Raw genomic sequence first — 22,484 nt, 5'->3', positions numbered from 1 at the left:
GGACCTTTCAGAAAAAGGAGGGAAAAGAATCATCCGGACAAATGAAACACATACTCCTTCGGTATGATTCTAAGGACCAGTGAAGTTCAAGTTTAAAAGGAGCAATGACAGATTTCGCTATCTCGGTGCAACATGCAACCCGCCTTCTCTGTAAGCAGGAAATGCAAAGGAAGTGCTCATTGCAACCTTGTAAACCAAAGGCAGAAAGCTCTGCCAAAGCAAACATCATTACTGCAAGGGTTCTGCTGCTCAAAGACCCTCCAAGTTTCGTTTGTTCCACTACGGATGGGTGTCACTAAGGATGTGCCACGGGGAGTCAAGAATTCTACAGGAAGAGAAAACAACCCAAATCTCCAAAAAGCAAAAGGTTTATTCCGTGATGACTTTCCATCCTAGATTCAAGCAAACAGGCCAACTTCTTGTTGGGACAGCACCATAGAAGCCCCAAATTAAAAATAGCAAAATAAGAAAGGCTTTTTTCTTTCCTTTGTTCATAGCGCTTTGAAATAAGTTAAAATTATTGTGCAGTTGGCTAAAATGGTCAATTCCATGTGATGTATATTTTAACACAATAAAAAAAATTATTGTGCGGTGCCATGGAGGTGGGAGGAAAAGAGCCCTGCATCTGAGACAGGCTGTATGTTAGGAAATTCTGCCTCCTCGTGCCTGGCATGCTGCACTCCCAGAATCAAACACAGTTAATCAATTTAAGGAAGAATCCTTCTCAAGGTAGAAAATCATACGGTTTCTTCAAAAACCCCTACTCTAACCTAGTCCTTCCTTTCCCCAAACACTATCACTTAAAACAGCTCACAAAAATGTCATGGGCTCAAAACATGTATATGAAGGAAACGATGAATCTGTATGAATGGAAGATCTAAATGTCTCCCACCTATAATAATAAAGTATTATATTATAAATAAATCATATTATAAATAATAAAGGGCAAAAATATCACACATTTCCAATTCCAGATTGGACCTAGTAAAGTTTCAATATTAAGAGTCAACTTTATTGACTTCCTCTAGTTTAAAATTAGAAACATTTTTCTCACTGTCTTAACCACCCACGCTTACTGCCCCCACCACAAAAAGTTTGATGGTTTAGACACAGGTTGAAAAAATCTGTCCAACTAAACAAAGACCGTCTTTCTTCCCAAATAAAAAGGAATGTAAGAATTTGCCAACTGTTCCCCCATGACACAATCCTATAGCAAAGACTCCTTGCCTCCAAAATGATTGATGTGATGTCGTCCCTTTCTTTCATCACTCCCTACCTTGTCTAGTCGCTGGTGAAAACCAGGAAGCCACAGACACACACGTCTGTCTTTTGCTTGTGCAGGCCTCAATTCTCCAATGCCAGCTTGCTGCCAATGTCCTTGCAGCCAGTGGTAAACAGGCCACAGGGTTCAAGTTAACTGCAGAGCGTTACCACACTGAACATCTGGTCATGAATGAACGGATTGCCCACTAACTCTCAGCATTGGGCAGCTGATGAAAAATTCAACATTTTCCTTGTTGGCACAGTTGTTTTGGAGAATTCTCTAGAGCTTCCTGAATTATATTAAGAAAATTTCACTGCAGCAATCTATATCTGTGAGAACAGCTGGTGTTGAAAGGGATCTGCTGCTCTCTCTCCGTGCTGGGGGACCTCATGTTGGATCAGGACACTTACTACGTTTGTCCTTGAAAACTTAGCCTTCGCTCTGAGGTGCTGGGTAAAGCGAATGGCAGGCAAGGCAGCTCCCGGTTGCTGGATTCCACAGAAACGAAGCTCTTAATTCAGGGTGAAAAATCTATTACCCAGCTAAGAGGACATTAAGATCAGAACGATACATCAGAAAGACCTTCTCTCAGAATTTCTCTTAGATAATATATCCAAATGGTCATCAGAACTAGTGTTGGGCTCTGAAGTCAGACTGTTCCTACCACCCTTGTGCATTTTCTGAAGAATTTCAGTATAAAATGATAGTCCTTTACAAAACCCAATGAGATGCAACGTGTCCAAATATTAGTTTTTCACCACATGCCTGATTTTAAACGTGGCAAAGTCTTTTATTAAACCTAAGGGTGACACAATTAGAGCAAATCAAATGTAATATGTTATATTATGCTCAGCACTGGAAGAAGTCACAGTGACAGAAGTGTCCGTTGATGCTTAAGAAAAGAAATCCTCTAAAAATATAACAGTAGCGTTTAAAGAAATTAACTTGTTAATGGATATATGTGATATATTATTATTCTTTTTTGTTGAAAAAAAAAGGAAGTGGTAAACTTAAGTCAAGCTAAATTTAGGCTATTATCTATGCAGCATAAATTTCACTTCTGTGTATAAATGCTAACTTGCATATTTCTCCATGGTAACTAAACTATGATTAAAACAACAGTGAAACCAGCCTTTAAAGCCACCTGTTTAACTAGGAACAACCTAATTTACAAAAATACTTAAACTTTGGAAATTTCACGGGCATCTATGTCACGCTTTTCCCAGTAGAAAGCTCAGTTTTCCATGAGCATATAATTGCGATGTACTTGGCCTAGGTCGTAATCATTCTTCTTTTAACTAGTGTAATTTTTTCGTGTATTGTTCACTCTAACATAAGTGGTATTTAAGATTATAAAGAATAAGACTCTAATAACTCTTTCCAAAAAGGAAGTTATTTTACCGCTAAGAAGGGATTAATTTACCTAGAAAGTATCTTCACATTTTACAAAAAGAACTAATGAAAGAAGTGAGAAAATTCCAAACTGAAATGACTATCTGAGATGGCAAGCCACATTCAAACTAATTTTTTTATTGAGATAGCCTTGTAATTTACTAATGAAGAAATGGGCTATTTTATTGGTGAAATTAAAGAAATAATTATAATATGTCCAAGAATAGTAAAAATGTAGGTATAAGCAATATTTTCTTATTTAATTATAAAACATAAAAGTAGATTTGAATGTGAATCATTATGAAACCTTAGAATTAGGTTTAGAATTTAAATACTGAAAACCCCTTGAAGTTGAAACATAATCATAATAGGTCAGGTTTGGTGTGAAAATCATGACTCATATTCATGACACATATTCAGAAATGCCTCATACTAAAACTTTATTATAATCAAAAATTGATCCTCAGTTTTTTTGTCTCCTGGTCTTTACATGATGTAATGTCTAAGGCACATTTCACACTGTTAAGTAATGATGACTGTAGAAGACTCATGATAAAAAAAAAACTCATAAAATGTCACAATTTATAATTTTATGTATACTTGCCTCTCTAATACCATGTACATTTGCACAGTGGATGCTAATTAGATAACAATGGTATTACTATAATGTCTATAAAACCCGCCTTTAAAACCAAATTCTGTTAAAAATCATCTTTTCAAGCTGACATAGCCCATTTCTAGGGTCATATTTAAAATAATTAGCGCCATTGCTAGTAAATGTTCTAATAAAACTCGAAAATGATTTCTAAGCAGAATGCAAAATTCTCTAAAACCTAACAATAAAGTCTTCCAGTAATCTGAGATAATCTTTCCAAGGGGTATCTATGAAATCAAAGAAATGTAAGATTTTGAAATTCAGATTCCCTGGGGCCAGTAACATGGCTCCTGAAAACCAATCTTGGAGAACCAGACCGATGGAATCTGTTATCCTATCTGATTCTTTGACACATACAGATGTCCTGCTGGGCAGAGCCAGAGATTCTGAGATGCGGATGGAGACAAAAACGAACTCCTACGTCAAAAATGTCAATTATGTAGACCAAATTTCCACAAGAATTACCAGCTCCCAAAGAACAGTGTGTAAATTGCTCACATCCTAAGAAGCCCAAATCCGAGGCAATCAGCAGTTATTTCTGAGGTACAGGACTTCTGTCTTATAAGAACTATTGTGAGTCCTCTTTAAAGATAAGGCTTTACCAGGGAAAAGGGGGGGTGGGGGGAGGGTACGGAGGGGGAAGTGGTGTACCCACAACATGACTAACAAAAATGTACAACTGAAATCTCACAAGGTTGTAATCTATCATAACATTAATAAAAAAAAATAAAATAAAAAAAAAAAATAAAGATAAGGCTTTAAAACCAACAGTTAACCCTTCTTTTTAAGCTTTCCCATATTTCAAAGTCAGTCCAGCTAAGAGACAAGAAATCCAGGAGACTTTAAAAACGAAGTTCAAGCAGTTACCTATGACTGTGAACCAGGACTTGGAAACCATTTAAGGAATAAGTTAACTATATCCATCATGCACTTATTTGCTAGGTTTCTCTATAAGTAATATAATGTCTCTTTAATGGATAGAAACAATGTATTCTTCATAATTAAGAAAATTAGATATTTTAGTAGGTAAGGTGATCAACTAAAGGATTCTCAAGAATAATAGCTACATAATATTTGCATATGATTTTGCATTTATCAAGTAGTTGCCACAAGCCCTAAGTCGCTTCATCATTATACCAACCTTGCATTAAAGGCATTAGCAGTCTTATGGATGAAATAAGTCATCAGACAAACAAACAGCTTGTCCCAGTAGAGTTGAGACTTGTCTTGGGACTCTAATTCCAGTGCTCCTTTCAGTATTACGCCTCTTAATTAGAGAACTGAAGTGGATGAATCCAGGTAAAATCACCCATTTCCCCCTTGTTAATACCAGGAGACGGCTTTACTGATTGAATTATTCAGCTTATGACTTAACAGATTCCCAGTTCCCTTCTAGCTCAGAAACAATAGCTAGAGCAATGGCACTGAGGGATCACATGACTCTGGCTTATGAAGTCTAAGGATCAGGCCCCAGCTAATTCTCCTGCTCAATTCATCTCCCCTCTTCATCTCGCGCACCTCATTCCAGACACACTGGTCTTCTTTCTGTGCCTCAAACCCACGAAGCTCACAGCACCTCAGGGTCTGAGCACTGGTTGTTCCTAACTCTAGAGTGTTTATCCTCCAACTTTCTCCCGGCTGCCTCCCTCTTGCCATTCAGACCTCAGCTCAAACGTCACCTCCTCTGAGAGGCCTTCCCTGGCTCCCTTGTCTGAAGCAGCCCAGAGGCACTCTTCTTCATCACCCTGTCGTACGTCTCTGCACAGCACTTTTCTGTCTGATTACGGTTCTTCGTTGTCTGATATCCGTCCCCGACTAGAATAAGAAAGGTTCTTGGTGGCACTGTGAACAGCTACATTCCAGGACCTACAACACTGCCTGGGACACAGAAAGTCTTTAACAGATATTCGTTAGATAATGAATGGATCATGTCCCACACCCTATCAGTCCCCCAATAATGTGTCCTCCCTCCCCAAGGACACAAGTCCCTTTGATCCGGTCAATGTTTGGCACATTCCCTGTATGAATGGGGGAGGGGCTTCGGCTGCTTCAAAAGGTGTTTTAAATGCTCTGCAGAAGAGTTTGGTTCCTCTAACAATAGACTGAGTAAGAGACATCTTTGAACCACTGGGAAACAGAAATGGGTTACGAAATGCTGGGTTTAGTTATACCAGTCCTTTCCGTGTTATGAATTATTCCACATGAAGGAGGCAGCAGAGAGGAGAGGGAGTCGCCAGGCCTTTGAGTCAAGCCTTCGCTTGAACTCTGGTACCAGGCTGCACAGAACCTTGAGTGCTGGCACATGACAGCATCAAAGCATGGTGAGAATCCTGCAACTTCAATGGAGCAAGAACCACAAAGAGCAGGAAGCTCAGTAACTGTCAGGTGTAAGCAAGTGTGATGCCCAATGGCTGCAACAATACGTAGCAGTGACTGAGTGCTCACCCTGAGCCACGTACCTGGGAAGTGTGTTCTACACACTTAACCCTCACCTCAAGACAAGAAGGTAGGCACACTATTATCATCGCCTTTTTGTAGATGAGGAAACCGGGCCTGGTGAGTGCAAGTAACTTGCCCATTACAGAGTCAGGATTTGAACCTAGAAGTCTGAGTCAAAACCAAAGCTCTTAGCCCATAAACTTGTGTCCCATGAGGACAGGCTTCCTACAAGCACTCAATAAAGCTCTCAGGAGCCTTGGTCAGGTAAGATCAGGCCAGAGGCAAGCCAGCTTCAAGGAACACAAATTCTGGCAGGGTAAGGAAAGTCAGGAACTGAAAAGTCACGTGTGATTACAATGACAGAAAGAAGACATACTTACGGGCAGGACCAGCCACATAATTTGTGGGGCCAGTGCAAAAGGAAAATTTGTGAGCCCTTGTTCAAAATCATTAAGAATTTCAAGATGGCGACAGCAGAGCATTAAACCAAGCGCAGGGCCCTTCTGAGCATGGAGCTCTGGGCCACTGCGCAGGCCTCACGCCCATGAAGGCAGCCCTGGTTCTAGGTGTTTTATTTCTTTGAAACGTTACTCCCTGCATTTCAGTTTTATTCATCTCTTTATAAGGTTCAATATATGAGTCATAAAGAACATATATATTTTAAATGGAAGAGACAGAGTCAAGGGGTGGAGAAAGCATGGTATTTTTCTGACTTTAGTCTTTCAATTGTCTACGGGTCGGGTATGAGCCATCAAGTGGCAGTCCCTGGAATTGCATGATGAGTGCCTGGGAGGCAAAAATTAATTTGGAAGGGATGGGATCTAACTGGATTCGGAAGCTCCAAACTTTAAATTAAGGGGATGGCAGAGAGTCATCTAAACTGCTCCATTAATTATATGGGGAAGTATTTATAGTTTGAGAAAGTTTGATTGGATGGATTAGCTAGTGTTCTCCAAGTGATATCCTGAATGTAGGCTGCTGTCCATGCAGTTCTTTGGATTCACTCTCCAAATACTTCCCGAAAGCACACTGTGTGTCAGGTAATGTGATAGGCCTAGTCACACAATCCCTGCCTTTGTGGAACTGACAGATGGGTCACAGGGGAATAAACGGTAAGCAAGTAACATTACAAATACACAGGTAATCACAAAGTCTGGTAAACCTACGAGAGCCATCAAGTCTGCAGTACCATGAGAGCAAACAAGAGGAGGACCTTGTATTTTCCACTGAAAGAATAAGGCAGGTCACAGTATTATGAACAACCACCCCCCACCCCCACCCCAAAGCTCTTGCTGGCTTCACAGAGTTAATCCACAAAACTCTAGGCCTTCAACTTATAATATTTAAAGTAATTTTTCTATCCACCCTGGAAAAGACAGGGAAGTTCTCATGTCCAGTATAGTTCCAGGTTCCATACTACGCAGACCTAATCCTACAGTGTAACTCTCCTCCATAGAAAATTGTGCAGAGAAGTGAAGGAAGAATGGAGAGAGAAAGGAGAGAGAGGAAGAGGAAGAGAAAGGGAGGGAAGGAAGGACAGAAGGAAAGGAGAAGCAGATTACTACCTTCTGACCGGAAAAATGGCTTTACAATACAACCATTTTCTTCTTTTTTGTTTCTTTCCTCCTTCAAAAGCTTGAAAACACTCTTCAAACCATTCATAGCTTCTACCACTCCAGGGTCTTAACATTATTTTAACAGAGCTTTGTGTGTGCAAATAACACTAAAACCAGAAATTGTGCCTCTTCCTTAGAAGCATCTATCTAATCTGATTGTATATATGTCAAGTCTGTGTGTGCAATATGTATGTCAACAGTGCTTAAGCAATATCTTGTCTTCACTTGCTTCTGATTTCTTTGAATTCTCATATTAACCTCTCTCTCTCCCCTTTTTAACAGTGCTGGGATTTTCCCTCTTTGACACTTGACAGAAACGTAAGATATTTCAGTTCTTGCTATGAGGCACTAAGCAAATTGAAAATATCGCCAGCACTTTAGTCTCATTAGTTTCCTTTAAACACCTACTTTGCTGGTATAAGCTAATGTGAACCTTTCTCACCCTGTTTAAATTCCAACATAAAATTTGTACACAACAATAAAACATGTGGCTCATTTGTCATGCTTCCATGAGCAACTATGTCACTCACACCAAGAACCACGCGCTGGGTGTGCAGAGCGATTTCGTTCCTATTTCACATCGCTCAATTGAGCCTTCTGTAGAAAAGCTTTTAACAACCACATCTGGCCTTTAATAAATCACTGCACTTTGTCTTCCTGCCAAAACTCCTCCTTTATCTAACTTACATCTTCATGATGAGATCGGAAATCACGCATTATGGTGGTGACAAACAATTGTAATTATGTCATTAGTAGCCATTTAGTCTACAAAGGTGCTCAAAAAGGAAATATAATGCACAATAAGAAATATAGGATAATACATTGATCACAGTTCTAATCCGCTTTTACTTCATGAGTGTAAAAAGCTGGCATAATTCTTGGGCACAGCAGGCAGTAATGGCACACCGCTTTATGAACTATGCAGCTATTTTATTCCCCTATCTACTTAAAAATAAAAAAGCATTTAATAGCTTGATTTAGACCTAAAAGTTATTTGTGATGCCTCGCTGATTATAATATTTATTTTTCAACTTTTCGTAAAAGTGACATTTTGTGTTAGGAAAGAAATTTGAGTTATCTTGGGTTAGAAAATTTCACAACCATATATTGTGCATGTGTACGCCCATATGTACACATTTTAGTACATATGTGTGGGTATATACACGTATGTGTGTGTGCATATGTAGACATACATATTCCTACAGGGGTAAGACAACTTCACAACGTGATACATTCTCTAGGACTCCAAGCAGTGAAGAAAAAAACTGCAAAACAGAGATTCAAGAAAAGGTGTCATTTATCTCGCTTCCCATCACCTCCCATCATGCAATTTAGTAATAAGAAATTCCAGCAGGTTTCAAAATAAGTAACTATTTGGGTATTCCTAAAGTTCTAAAACCCTGTGCATTTCTCCAAAGTCAGTGAAAATCAAATGCCTGATTCTGCGTAGACCGCAGCTCTAACATCCAGGTAGATTGAAACTCTGGTGACAACTGGGGGCAAGAAAGGGGCAGGGGATAAAACCTCCCGTATCCTACAGCCTCCGGAGATGGACCATGAGGAAATGTCTTCTCTCACCACATCTCCACCTTTGAAGTGCATACGCCTAAGACATATAAGTAAAATGAATCAGAAAGCAACGTGGTCAAACTTTAGCGAGAGCAAAATCACTTTCTATATAACTTCAATCAGCCACTTTGACCTCCACACTTCTCACAAACCTCCATTTTACTGTGAAATCTCTACATGAGATGCACTTGGAATAAGTCGCTTAAAAATGTCCCTGTTTGTTAATTCAACAAATGTCCAGTAAATGCCTACTATGTTCTATATCAATCTGTTAATCCAAAGGTAATTAAGATGTAGACACAGCGACAAAAAGTTAAAACTTTCTGGTGCCAAATCTAATCAATCTAACGTTAACAATTATAACATTATTTCCAGAAATGGAATTTTTCTTTCTTATGTAAGCTTTCAGTTTTCACCTTGCACTTGGCAGTGTATGTATTTCTGGGAGGGTCTGAAGTTGAATTCATTTTTTTAAAAAACTTTTTTTGGCAAGCAAGCAATATATTCTGCTTATGTCTCCAATATTGGGGTAAACCCTGTTGATATCATCAGTGGGCTGATTCAACCCAGGACTCGCACAAATGCAATGAAATCATTTATTTCAAAATTTCAATAAACAATCTAAAAACCAGATACTTAACTGGATTGGGTGTTTATAAAGCACGGATTTCTTCAGTTTCATTAATTTATATATAATTATTGCTTCATGTTTTGACTTTTATTTGACTATAAAACCTCAGATTTTCAAAAGATGCTTGAAAAGTAACAAAAGCTGAATTCTTTTTCCAGAAGTTTTAAGAAAAGAACAAACTCCCACATTTATGAGACACCTTGTGTAAGATGCAGACACCCCCATTTTTCAATACACTGGGGGAGGAATTAGAAAGTGACCATTACAGACAAAAACAGAAAATAAAATTACAATAATAAACAGAAGCTTTAAGAGAAGACACAGAGGGAGGGAAGTCTAAATTCAGTGAAAACAGAAGGTCCTTCAGCCAAATTTACCTACATGTTATCAACTTGATTTTCTCTTAATCGTTCTAAGGTCTAAGGATGTCTGTTAGTGTTGGAGTCCTTCCTACCCCCACCCAAAAAACTTTGACATTTAGAATTTTATTTTTTCTAAGAAAAGCTTATCTGGAACTCACATGCTTCTCTAGTTACATATGAAAGAAATTGTACTCACATCAACATTATCTTTATTTATCAACTCCGCTGCACGTTGCCCCGTGGGTGCTAGCGGTTCAAAAGTTCAAAAAGGTTTTTGAAAATAAACCCAGATAGAAAACAGGCACCAATTCCTATTTGCAACTTACATTCTCATGCCTTCTAGCATTCTCTAGCTGATGGATCAAGAGGAATGATGAAAGATAGAGAGGGAGGCAGCTGCCAGGGGAGGGGATCAGTTGGTGTGGATAGCATTTCTCATACTGACTGAAAAATTCATCTTGTCCCCACAAGCTGTCAGGCCTAAGCACGGGACAGATCTACATATCACACCTCAGGATGAGAGGGAGCAGTGAAAGCCTCATTCACTCAGAAATTTTTCCTCCCTCTCATTCTTATATTTTTCTTTTTTTTAATCCTATTTTTGTGTGCCGTTGCTTCAAACAGTCCTCTCTGGGGTTCTGTTAGCCTCTTGAAAGTGATGGCGAAGAAAGCTCAAAAACAGGCCTGCATGCAAGACAACTCTTGCTGGGCATCCCTAACTATCTTCGCTCTCTTGCTGGATTAACTGGTTGACACCTTCCTTCTCTAAGCTACTTTACTACCTGTAACAGAAGAGGAGGATCTTGCTATTCAATCCATGTAGTGGGCATCTCTCTTCAAATGGATGAAATGAATGGGCACAATGCAACTTGAATTGTCTGTTATAAGACACTAGGGGCCTAGGCAGGCCATTACCTCCTCTTGGGGGCACCAATACAGTCCAGTCGAAAGACGCAGTTCTTCTGCAGACGGTTATGCTCCTCCACTTCCTCACCAGACTAGAGATTCCTCGAGGGAAGAAATGACACATTAACGTCTTTCTCAACTCACTGTGGTGGCAGGCTCTGAACTGGGGAGCAGTACACCTCAGTAAATGCAATTAATTGTCCTAGTAATTCTACTTCTGGGTATTTGCTCTAAAGAAACTCTTGGGCATGCCAAAGATGTTTACTGCAGTAAAAATAAGATTGTAAATGTCCTTCAACACTGGAATGAAGACGCACAATTCATCGTCAAGTGACAAAACGCCAGGTAGACCTTTAGCAGGGTGAGCTAGACATATACATATGAACACTGTATCTTTCTCAAAATCAGGGTTGAATAAAAAAGCCTGAAGTAGTTAGGATACAATATAGTTTGATGCTAAACTTATACACTAAATAAGAACTCTCAAAAACAGCTAGCTGTGTAAGTAAATGTATCAAATGGAATGGAATGAGGTACCCCAAATTCTTGATGGAACTGGCTTCTGAGGAGAGGAAGAGGAAAGCTTAAAGTGGATCTTGGCTACAGCCGAAATGTGCTCTTCCTTCTAAATACATCTGCAAGCAAATAGGACAAAACATTAACAACCGTCATTCAATGCAGAGGGAATACAAGTGACGGCTAATCTTTCTACTTTCCTCTAACTTTTACATGTCTTGGGCTCTTTTTCCAGCCCCCCTCCCTCCCCCCCCCCCCCGTCAATTTAATTCTGCAGATGGTTTGAAATCACTTAGTCAATTACGCTGTCTTTTTATATACACTTGGTCAAGCATACAGTTCATTAGACAAGAGATTTTATAAGCAGTCAGATTCATTTCTCAAAAGAGAAAGTTTAGGTTTCTGTGTGTGTAAATATCATAACCCAAATTATCTGGAAATTGGGAATAATAAATAATAATAAATTTGGACTCTTCGAAATCACAAAAGGCAAGCATGTCCACACGTGACCTATGCATGTCTCCCAGCCTGATGAAATGACCACAAGCTACTCTTCTCAGTTCCAGCTGGGGCAAGGACTACCAGCCCCTGACAGAACAAAGGCTCACCTGGACCTCCAACCTGGAGACAGAGCTTTAAAAAAAATACGTGGCTCACCACAGAAAGCCTTTAGGTGGATGGTTGCAAAATGGGGAATAAAGTAAGGGTGATACAAAAACGAGGGCACATTTCAAGATTTGGACTGGGATTAGAGAAGAACACCTATGTCCCACCTTTACAAGAGTTTCCTTTCTAAAGGACCCAAGGAATGACAGAATTCCCAAGACGACAAAACTGCCCATCCAAATGGATGCTATGTGAAGAAGAAAGAATTTAAGATGATCAAATTCAATTTTATTGTTTGCTTTCAATAATATCAACACCATGATGACAAAAAATGTTATATTTTCTAAAACAAATGAGACTCAGGGCAATAGCCTCAGATAATTAACGACCTTAAAGGAAGGGATGGGTGAGGTACCCCAATGTGTTGAGTGATTTCTTCTGGAAACAGAACTTGGTTGTTACTTCTGATACTGTTAACTTCTTTCCCCAGAATCACAGGGTCAAAGCACAGGGTTTCTTAGTGACACTTGACCAGGTTTCTAAAAATGTTGTACAAAGCATTAAGCATTAAGCACAGAAAAGAAACATAATTGTTGACTTTAAATATGCAGGCAAAAGTCATGGTAAATAACAATAATTTGCTTGGAATATTGTTCCATACAGCATTTCACAGAAATCCAGCATACAATTTGCGAGAAAGTGCAGGCAAATTAATTGTATACTTTCACCTTTTCTTCTCAACTCATGTATGAGAAGAATAACATTTCACCCCACACAGAGAAGCCCCAATAGGCCACATATGGTTTTGAAAAGAACCTAATCAATACTATCAACTGAACCTGAGATTAGATTAAACGGCAGACAGAGGCAAACAGCCTATAACTCTTAAGAATCATCATTCCCATGGCTTTCAACCTCCTTTTCCTTGACGGCAGGCAACAGGGCAATATGGTTTATCGTGCAGAGATGGAATCTGGTACAAAATGCCACCCCCAGCCTAAGGACTGACACTGGTAATAGTTTGTGAAATGCCACCAAAGGTGCCTCAGGAGCATGCAGCTGCCAGCTCCCACATTCCTACACATCTGCCTGGCAAGTCTTACACAGCAGTCTGCCCAGGCACAAGCAGGCAAAACCCCAAGTTAGAGTGAGACCCAAGTTCAAGTTCAGGATCCTGGATTTATTACCTGTGTGACTGTGGAAGAGCTGTTTAACTTTTCTGATCCTCCCTGTCGTCCATGGAATGGGGGTAATACAGAAGCTACCTCAGAAGACACTGGTGAATACAAGGGATCTAACTCTGGGCGCCCAAATCATCACCATAAGAATAGTCAAGGCGTAGCTACGATTTATGGAACAACTACCATGCGAGAGACACACGTCCTTTCACATTTCAGGATCATACAACCCTAGGTAGAAGTTCACAGTATCCCCATGTTCCAGATAGGGAAACTGAAACCAACACAACTGAAGCTTGCTCACACAGCCAGCTGGCCCAGGGCGAATGTTGAATAGGAAGCGAGGCTTGTCTGATGCCAAAGCTTATACCCTAAACCAGTGTTCCACCCACCTGGTTGCACATCTGAGTCACTCAGAAATCTTGCAGAATTCCAAAGTCCAGGGCACCCTCCAGACCAATTAAACTGGAATTTCTGGGGTCCAGGACCCAGGCATCAGCCTGTTTCGAGCTCTCCAGCTGACTCTAATGTGCAGCCATGTTTGAGAACAACTGCTCCCAGCACCATACACCAGGCATGTGGCCCTTCTCTGATGCATGAGGTCCCTCTTGTTGCTGTAGTAAATTACCACAAATTTAGTGGCTTAAAATATACACATTTATTGTCTTACAGTTCTGGAGGTCAGAAGTCCAAAATGGGTCTCGCTGTCCTAAAATCAAGGTATTGGCAGGGCTATGTTCCTTCTGGAGGCTCTAGAGGAGAAAGAATCTATTTCCTGGCTTGCCTTTTCCAGCTTCTAGAGGCTGCCCACATTCATTGGCACGCGGCCCCTTCCTCCATTTTCAAAGCTGGCAACATTGGGCAGACTCCTTTTCTCACTGTGTCACCTCTTTAGTCTCCCTCATCCACCTTGAAGGACCCTGTGGTTATATTGGGTCCACTGGGATAATCCAGGATATTCTCCTCACATTCAAGGTCAGCTGATTAGCAACCTTAATTTCATCTGCAAATTTAATTCTCCTTTGCCATGTAACGTATTATATTCCTAGGTTCTAGGGATCAAGATGTAGACATCTTTAGTTGGCATTATTCTGCCTGACATACCTGGCAATCTGCCTCCAGGCCAGGATCATGGGCAAAGTGACACATTCTGAAGGTGACCTGAAAGAGGGTCCTGAGGCTCCTGCTTGCTAAAATATTCTTGGGGAGTGTTATATTTGACTCTGCATCTTGGGTACCAAGTATAGTGGCTGGAGCACAAAAGATGCTCCATAGATGTTTGCAGAAGGAAGGAAAGAAAGGATCTTGCATTTCTCCCGCCACAATGTTTTATATCAGATACGCTATCATGTTCAAGAAGGAAAGAGATCACTGGTGGTGTTTCTAATTGAATACTCACATGAGAAATTCCTGCTTGATTTTAAATTTAGCAGCTCCACTCTGCCCTCACATTAGAAACTACATGCCACCCCGTCCCCTCAGCACACAGAAGCCTGTATCTAATTTTACAAGAGCTTGGAAACAATATGCCCTCTAACTTGAATCTTCTTTGCCAGTGGCCACCACAAAAACAAATTGCTTTCAGTAGGGTATTTTTCACTGGGTTTGTGTTTTGGGTTGTTTTTCAGGGTGGGGTGGGGGAGGAAAAAGGGACACTTATTTTTTTTAAAAAATCATGCTTCTAATCCTTAAAAAGACTAAAATAGTTTCATCCTTTCATAACCTGTCATCACGCATGTTTCTCTAAAATTAAACACATATGGCTCAAGCCAGAGTTACATTATGCACCATATTATGTAATTATCTTTTCAATTTATTACTCCTCAAAATAGAAAAAGATTAGCCCGTGTTTCTTAAGTCTAAGTAAACATATGGCCTGAAGATTGTAAATGACATCCTATCTTTAAAAGAAGTTCCAAGACTAAACAACACACAATATACTCCGTCCGCAAAGGCCATATGTGACATCAGGGTTGTGAGATACAGAAGAACTATATGTGTGTGTGTGTATGTGTGTGTGTGTGTGTATATATATATTTCTTGCTTTCTGGCCATGTCTTTGACGCCGTGAAATATTCCTGCTGGCAGATCATAAACACCACAAAAATAGTAACCAAAAAAATCTCCATTTCAGCATTTCCTATTAGCCTCAGTGCACTCGGGTACTGTTTAATCCATAAGGAATAGGTCCCCAGTCATCTGAGTGTTCATGCAGGAATTATCTGAATCTCTACAATTCAGGAGCTTTGTGCCCGCTTCCCCGGCAGCCTGTGTACACATCCCATTCTTCATGTTACCCAGTGATTTAAGACCTCCTTTGAGACCCTCTGCTTGATCACTGTCCTTTTCTTCCCCGTCTGGAAAGGGAGCACTCAGGCAGGGATCCTCATTGCTGACAACGCCCCGCTTCCCGACAACTACATTAAACGTTCTTCGGAGGCTCCCAGCAGTGTGCGGCGGAGTTAAGGGTCTGACAACGTCCCTATTATCGGAACGTTTCTTCAGGGGGGTTTGCAACTTGAAGACTTTCAATTTGCAACAGGCAGACATTTCTGCATAGGGCTGCCAAGCATAAAGGAAATATTTCGGACACAATTCATACTCAAATCAGTTTAATTGTTTATTTCTGGTTGAGGGATATCAGAAATGAAATGCTGTGAGTGAATTTCTGATGCCTTTATTCCTTCCTTAACTAGAAAGGATGGTTTAAAAAAATTTTTTTAAATAATCCTGCAAGTTGAAAACCAGCTAATCAGGCTTTCACAGAGCCATTACCAAGTGCACAATTACAAGGGGTTTAAATATACATTTTGCTGTGAATGTCCTGCGAGAAATTGTGGATTTCAGAAGACTTTTCCTCAAGAAAATGTAAGTCACAATGGATCGATGTCAACAATTTGCAGTGGTATTGCAAAGTAAATTTTAAGACTATAGTGTCTGATACCATTTCATTGACTAATGTGGAACCTTTCAGATGAGCGAATAAAACAGGTCAAGGATGTTTCCCTCTGCCAGGATGCAGTTACACCTTTTCGGATCACACAGGCATTCCTTTTCACTTGCTCTAAATGGGTGACCACAGGCAGGGGGACCAGATTCTGATCCTATCATAACCAGCGCAGTAGAACACAGAGAACTTGGTTTCCAGTCCCTAGGATAAGACTATAGTCCACTAAAAATAAATCACTCAGTTAGCCAGGAAAGGATGTATCTCAGAGGCAGAATCACTGAACAAATCTTTTGGGCTACAGTTTACATTTACTGAATCTTTGGAACCAGAAGTGCCATGTGTAGGTTATTTGGCACCTCTTCATTTCATACAGATGGACATTGACATTCCCCAGAGAAACGTACGATAGTCCAACCAGGAAGGAATATGTAAGTGCAGAGTAACATGAATGCTAGGCTTTTTTTGTCTTTAATGTGAGCAGCTTCTTACCACAGGACCTTTGCACTTGATGTTCTCCTTCCAGAATGTTCTTCCCCTATATATCCTCATGGCCCCCTTAGTTCTCACTGTCCTTTTCTTCCTTAACGTTCCTAGGTAAAAACAGCACACCCCTCACTCACACTCTCCATTTCCTTACCCTGGTTTATCTTCTCTATACCACTTCCCGGCATGAGACACATTATGTATTTATTTGATTTCTATCTTCCTCACTAGGATGTAAGCACCATGAAATCAGAGTGTGGTTGTGTCCACTGCTATACGGCCAATGTGTGAAACAGCATCTCAAATGTAACCGGCACTGAAATATTTACTGAGTAAACAAATGAACAAGTGAATGAATGAATGAAAGAAGGAATAAGTGTGCCAATACAACAGGCTTTATGTACACTCCAGCAGGCACTGGGCTAAAACACGTTCATCTGTCCACAGCAGTACAATTATACTAAAGTTCACCCACCATTTGAAGGAAGAAGGGCCTGAGTCTGAGTTACTTCCCTTAAAGAAAAGGGATGTCAGGCTATTCCAAGTGAACAGTGAGAAAAGTTAAAATGAAAACCTTGAAGTAAAAGCAATATAGCCCAGTAGTGAGGTGCTTTAACTCTGGGGTCAGACTACCTGGGTTCAAGCCTCAGGTCCCAGGGCCGGCCCCGTGACAAAGTGGTTAAGTTCGTGCGCTCCGCTTCGGTGGCCCAGGGTTTCGCTGGTTCAGATCCTGGTTGCGGACGTGGCACTGCTCATCAGGCCACGGTGACGCGGCGTCCCACTTGCCACAACTAGAAGGACCCACAACTAAAAATACACAACTAGGTACCAGGGGGCTTTGGGGAGAAAGATGAAATCTTTAAAAAATAAAAAAAAAGCCTTAGGTCCCCCACCTAAAAGTTGTGTAGCTCCTACAAGTAATTTCACCTCTCTAAGCCTGTAGCTGTAAAATACGGCCAATAACAAGCCTTACCACTCAGACTCTCAGGGACCAGACAAAAAGGGACTTAAAATAAGCAGTGTCTGGCACATAATAATGCTCATTAATTGTACCTATAAGTTATTTTCCATTTCAAAAGAGCAAATATTAAGAGACTACAAGGGATATTTTGAGATACTTTTGCTGTTTTGATATTTTTTTCCACACTTAATTGTCCATATTGTTTTTAAATAGGTGAAAGGTTTGTTTCCATATCTGAGATACTTATAGCATTTATAAATTTCAGGTGGATTGTTTTGTTTCAAAATGTTTTTCTATTCCAAGAAATGAGAGTGTGCTTCCAGTTGTAGCTTATATCTCTCAACACTACTTTACTCAAAAAAGGCACTGCTTTTCTTCATTCTAAAAGATGTGCCCTGTGGTTATGTACCCCAAAATGCATTCCTGTGTCTTAAAAATTGCCCACACACATCTAATCAATGTTTCACGTATACTCCCAAAGGAATTATTAAACAAATGTCAAACACTGCTGTACCACATTGTTTCAAATGTCCCCAAATGTAGACTTTTGAGTTTCTGATGTCTTTGAGGAACACACGACAGAAAAAGCAGGACTTCAACTGGAATATGCTTTGTTTCCTGACATCTTACCTTTTCAGAGCTGAAATACACATATTTCTGTCCTTTGCATAAAAAAAGCAATGAATGTCTTTTTCCCAGAACACACATTTTCGATACGGCTTTTCTTAAGAAGGACTGGTATTTGTCTATTTTCTCACCTACTGCTGATGTTGAAAGTCTACTAGAGGTATGCTGATCCTTATCATGTGTGGCTTCATACGTGTGGCGAACAGGACAAACAGACAAGCCTTTTACTCTAAGAGATGCAGGGTTATTAGGGCTTGTTTTAGGGGCTCCATTGTTCAACGTGTGCGAAGATGTAATAGAAATGACACACAGTCCGAAGGGGACCAATGATGTAAAACAGTTTTTAAACTCACATATATTAAGTCTCGGCGGTTACATTTCGACACAACATAATACAAAGGCTTTCTACAAATTTGCAACCCCTTGCTCCATTTATTTATATTTCATGTATCTGCTCCAGGTCCCCTGCCAGAGTAGACAAACCTGGCCTAGAATTACAGGAGAGGCTGAATGGCCTTTTTACCATTTCTTTTGACCACCTGATGCTCCCAGGTGGCAGGCAAAGCCTGTTAAAGAGAATGACCCATAAAAAGCAGCGTCAATGAAGGTCCCCTCTCCAGTGTGGCAGAGCAAACAAGAACCAGGTTTTGAGTGAAGGAAACCTCAGTTCCAATACTGTCTCCCCACCTGTAGTTGTGATCCTGGGCAAGTCACTTAATCTCTATGAGCTTCGATTTCTCACAGATAATCCGAGGCAGGGCGAGTGGGGATTGCAGTACCCATCTCACCGATTTAGAGGTGAGATAACATTCATCAGAACACCCAGCACTGTGACTGATATGTAAAGACCCAAATTCTCAAAAACAATAATGAATGTTATTACTCTAGAAAGTGGAAGTACTTCTAAAGGGAGCAGTCAGTCTTGCCCTGATGGCACCTGTCTCCTCTTACAGTCTTTGAAGAGATCTGTGTTTTATAAACAAATGTCTTTTTCCTGTTTGACAATCTATTCACAATCCTTGGGACCCTCAGCAAGAGGAGCAGGCAGCATGCTCTACAGAATCTGGAGCTCTCTAGACTTGGTCTTTATACCTGGGCACCCTTGGGCAAGTTATCTAACGTCTATGAGTCTCAAAGGCCTTGCCTGAAACTCCACAGGGCTGGAAATAACTACGTCCCAAAGCACCTTCTGCAAAAAGATCAGGAGATTTAGAGTGGAGTGAAGGACAGGTTTATAGGGTTGAAGTGCCTGTCATACTTCACATTCTGATCAAAGGGGCCCCAACACTTCTTCGGCCACGTTCTCAAGGCTATGACTCTGTTAAGGAGGTAAAAACAACATGGCACTCCAGCCAAGGTGGGCGAGACCAAGGAGCAGAATGTAATAACGCAGAAGGCAACCACAGGTGGGACACAAGAGAGCCCAGCTACCCCTGGAAGTGAATGCTAACCAAGAGGGATGTGTCATTCTGAATACTCCAAAATGACGCAACCAAGTCTTCTCTTTGGGTAAAGAATAGAAAGAAAGAATACAGGAAGAAAAGATGGGTCCTTCACACAGTGGTTGTGATCCCAAGCGAGATTGGGCTCATTCCTTGACATCCTGTGGACGCCACTGTACACCGGCCCCACCTCTCCTCCACCCTCAGCCTGGCCACTTAGGCACCACTCCAGGTGACTCACAGTGCATAGAAATAAAAAAAAAAAAAATAGAGAAGGGAGAATAAACACATTTTTGGGTTAAATATGTTTGTCTAATTAAAAATATTGTCCTGCTTAATATAGGCAAACCGGCTGGAGAATTAATGTGCCACCTGTCCATACACTTAGTAAGAGTAAAAACTGAACGTAGGAATTTCAACAGGTGCTTTGTCTCCTGATGTACAGGAATAGGTGTCCAAATTCATATACGCAGGGCTCCATTCCTTTGAAAACACATGGAGGTGGAGAGAGGCGGGGGAAAAGTCAACTAGCTATTCAGCTAATTAAAACAACACACACACACACACACACACACACACACACACATAACCAAAATATCCAATCAGTAAGGAACTGGCTAAATAAATGAGAATACCTCCAAATGACACATTGCTGTGCTGCCATTAAAAAGTATGACACACATCTACAATAATGATGTAGCAAGATGTCCACTCCATATATACTGTGCTTCTACTACTTGTTTCATTTCTGTCCTCTCTTCCCTCACTGGATTTCCTCCCAATAGTTTTTTATGAAAATGTTCAACCATTCGGAAAAGTTGAAAAGACTATACATTTAATACCCATATTCTCACCTCTAGACGCTACATATTAACATTTTTCTCCACTTGGCTTACCATCTATCTCTCTCCATCTATTTCTTGATGCATATCAGAGTAAGTTCCACAATATATTCTAAATGGAAAAGACAAGCTACCAAACCACATGTACAGCATGATCTCATTTTTGAAAATATATATGGGTGTGTGCACTCCCACGGCTAGAAAAAACAATGGAAGGAAATACCACAAAATGGTACTAGTCACAATTTTTGTACCTTTTTTCCTTCATTATCTTCATGCAGTTTTCCTTTCTCATTTTTTGAGAGCAATGAGCAATAAGTGTTCATTCCTCTTGAAATAGATACATAATTAAGGTAAGGAGATGAGGATGAGCAGAGGGGTGCAGGGAAGAAGGACACAGGGCAGAAAGGAGATATTCGAAGCCATCGATATGGCCCTCCCTAGACAGTGGAAGCCGTGTGAGAAGCTGTATGCTCAAGCCACCCATGGGAGTGCTGGCCAATAAGGGCAAAGAAAGGCAGCAGAGAAGTAACCCAACTGTTGGTCCTGCTGGCCATCCAAAGCGTTAAATATCGGATTGACTATTTTCCAGGTGGAGTTCTCAAACACTTTCCAATCAGCTCCCTGAGACTGTCAGCGGGAAGTGACGGGGATTTCCTGATCCCAGGCTCCTATCTTTGCCAGCTGTTATAAACAATCCACCGCATCAGGTTTCCAATGCACAAGTTAAACGGGCCACCGTCCCTGGCTCCACATGCTGCTCGGGGCCCTCCTCATCAGAAAGCACAGGGTCAGCATCCACCTGGGCCCCGCTCTCCAGTTTTGGAAGGCCAGGAACGTCCCAGACATGAAGGACCGCCCAGCTCTGCAGCACCTTCTACATCCCACACGTCACTCGTGAAGCCCCCTAGTCTTTCACCTGTCCACTGACACATCTCTCCGCCAACTTAAGGACTTACTGGTTAAGATTTAGGTCTCATTTCCAATTACTGAAAGGGGAACAAACGAGGAGGAATTTCCTCTGCCTCAAGGACCATTCTGACAGCAGCTCTTGGAGCCTTCTAGACACACTCCAGGCCTCTGATAGGGGGCCTGAGGGGAGGGCGTGAGAAGATCGAGCAGAGCAAGAGGAGAACCTGGAGGCCTGGGCCTCGAAAGTACCTTTTTGTAGCCTTGCCTGTGAAGACTCGATGTCCCTATAATAACGCCAAAGGTAAGGAATAGTAAGACAATCAGAGAGCACACAAAATAAAAACAATTTAGATCAGCGACTCCAAGTGTTAAACAGCATCCACTGATGGGCCGGCGGAATCTAATAGTGTTGTGGTTTAGTTTTCAAACCCTGCAGCTGGCTTCACATTAATAATCCATTGCCATGTTCTCATTCAGAACACTATATTCTCCGGATACTTTCTCCTTCTTCTTGTCACTGTTTATTAAAAAAAATTGAAAGGCACTCCCAAAGTATGCTATTATCACACTCTATGAGAAATCCAGGTGTTTGGAAATAACAACATTAAGTTCTCATTTGTATCTTCAGAGTCACCTGTAGCAGAACTTTCTGCCCCTACCCCCAATACACACACACACACACACACATATTCCACAGAACAGCATTCCTAGCCTCAGAAGTAGATCTGTATTCAATCAAGTAAGTATGCCACCCCCTGAAAATTCATAAGGTGCACATGTATATCAGAGGCTCTGAGAAACAAACCAAGCTTGGTCCAAACTGGTTTGTCAAGAGAATCTTTTATTTCCTCATAGATCACCTATTTAAAGTCTCATGAAAAAACAGGGGTAAATGAGACTCCCAGTAATTAAAAAAAGAAAAGTTAATATCCTTAAGTAGGGTAATTTTTCAATCTATAAATTATGAGTGTAATTTTCATTCCTATTGATAACAAAAAAATGTCTGAAGCCTCCATGAAACGATGTAAGCTTTGTAAGGTGGAGACATAGAAACATGTTTTTGAACCTGGGTCTTTGATGTAAGAGCCAATATTTATACAAATAGAACCTAGAATGTCAGAGCCAGAAGGGAA

The 22,484-nt window shown here is 40.7% G+C and overlaps 1 protein-coding gene across 3 annotated transcripts in view; it reads right to left on the bottom strand.

Moving 5' to 3' along the window:
* FOXP1 (forkhead box P1) overlaps positions 1–11,464 on the bottom strand; it is a 412,016-nt gene extending 400,552 nt beyond the window's left edge. For all 3 annotated transcript variants that reach the window (XM_070576788.1, XM_070576797.1, XM_070576800.1), the window contains exons 1-2: positions 11,372–11,464; positions 10,844–10,926 (exon numbers count right to left, since the gene is read on the bottom strand). The gene's annotated coding sequence lies outside the window, so the exon portion shown is untranslated. The remainder of the gene's footprint in view (positions 1–10,843; positions 10,927–11,371) is intronic.
* Positions 11,465–22,484: the final 11,020 nt, after the last annotated feature.

The sequence above is a fragment of the Equus przewalskii genome, chromosome 15 (assembly GCF_037783145.1).
Source record: "Equus przewalskii isolate Varuska chromosome 15, EquPr2, whole genome shotgun sequence".
NCBI classification, from domain to species: Eukaryota; Metazoa; Chordata; class Mammalia; order Perissodactyla; family Equidae; genus Equus; species Equus przewalskii.
The sequence above is the reverse complement of the archived record's forward strand: the minus strand, read 5'-3'. Positions and strand labels throughout refer to the sequence as shown.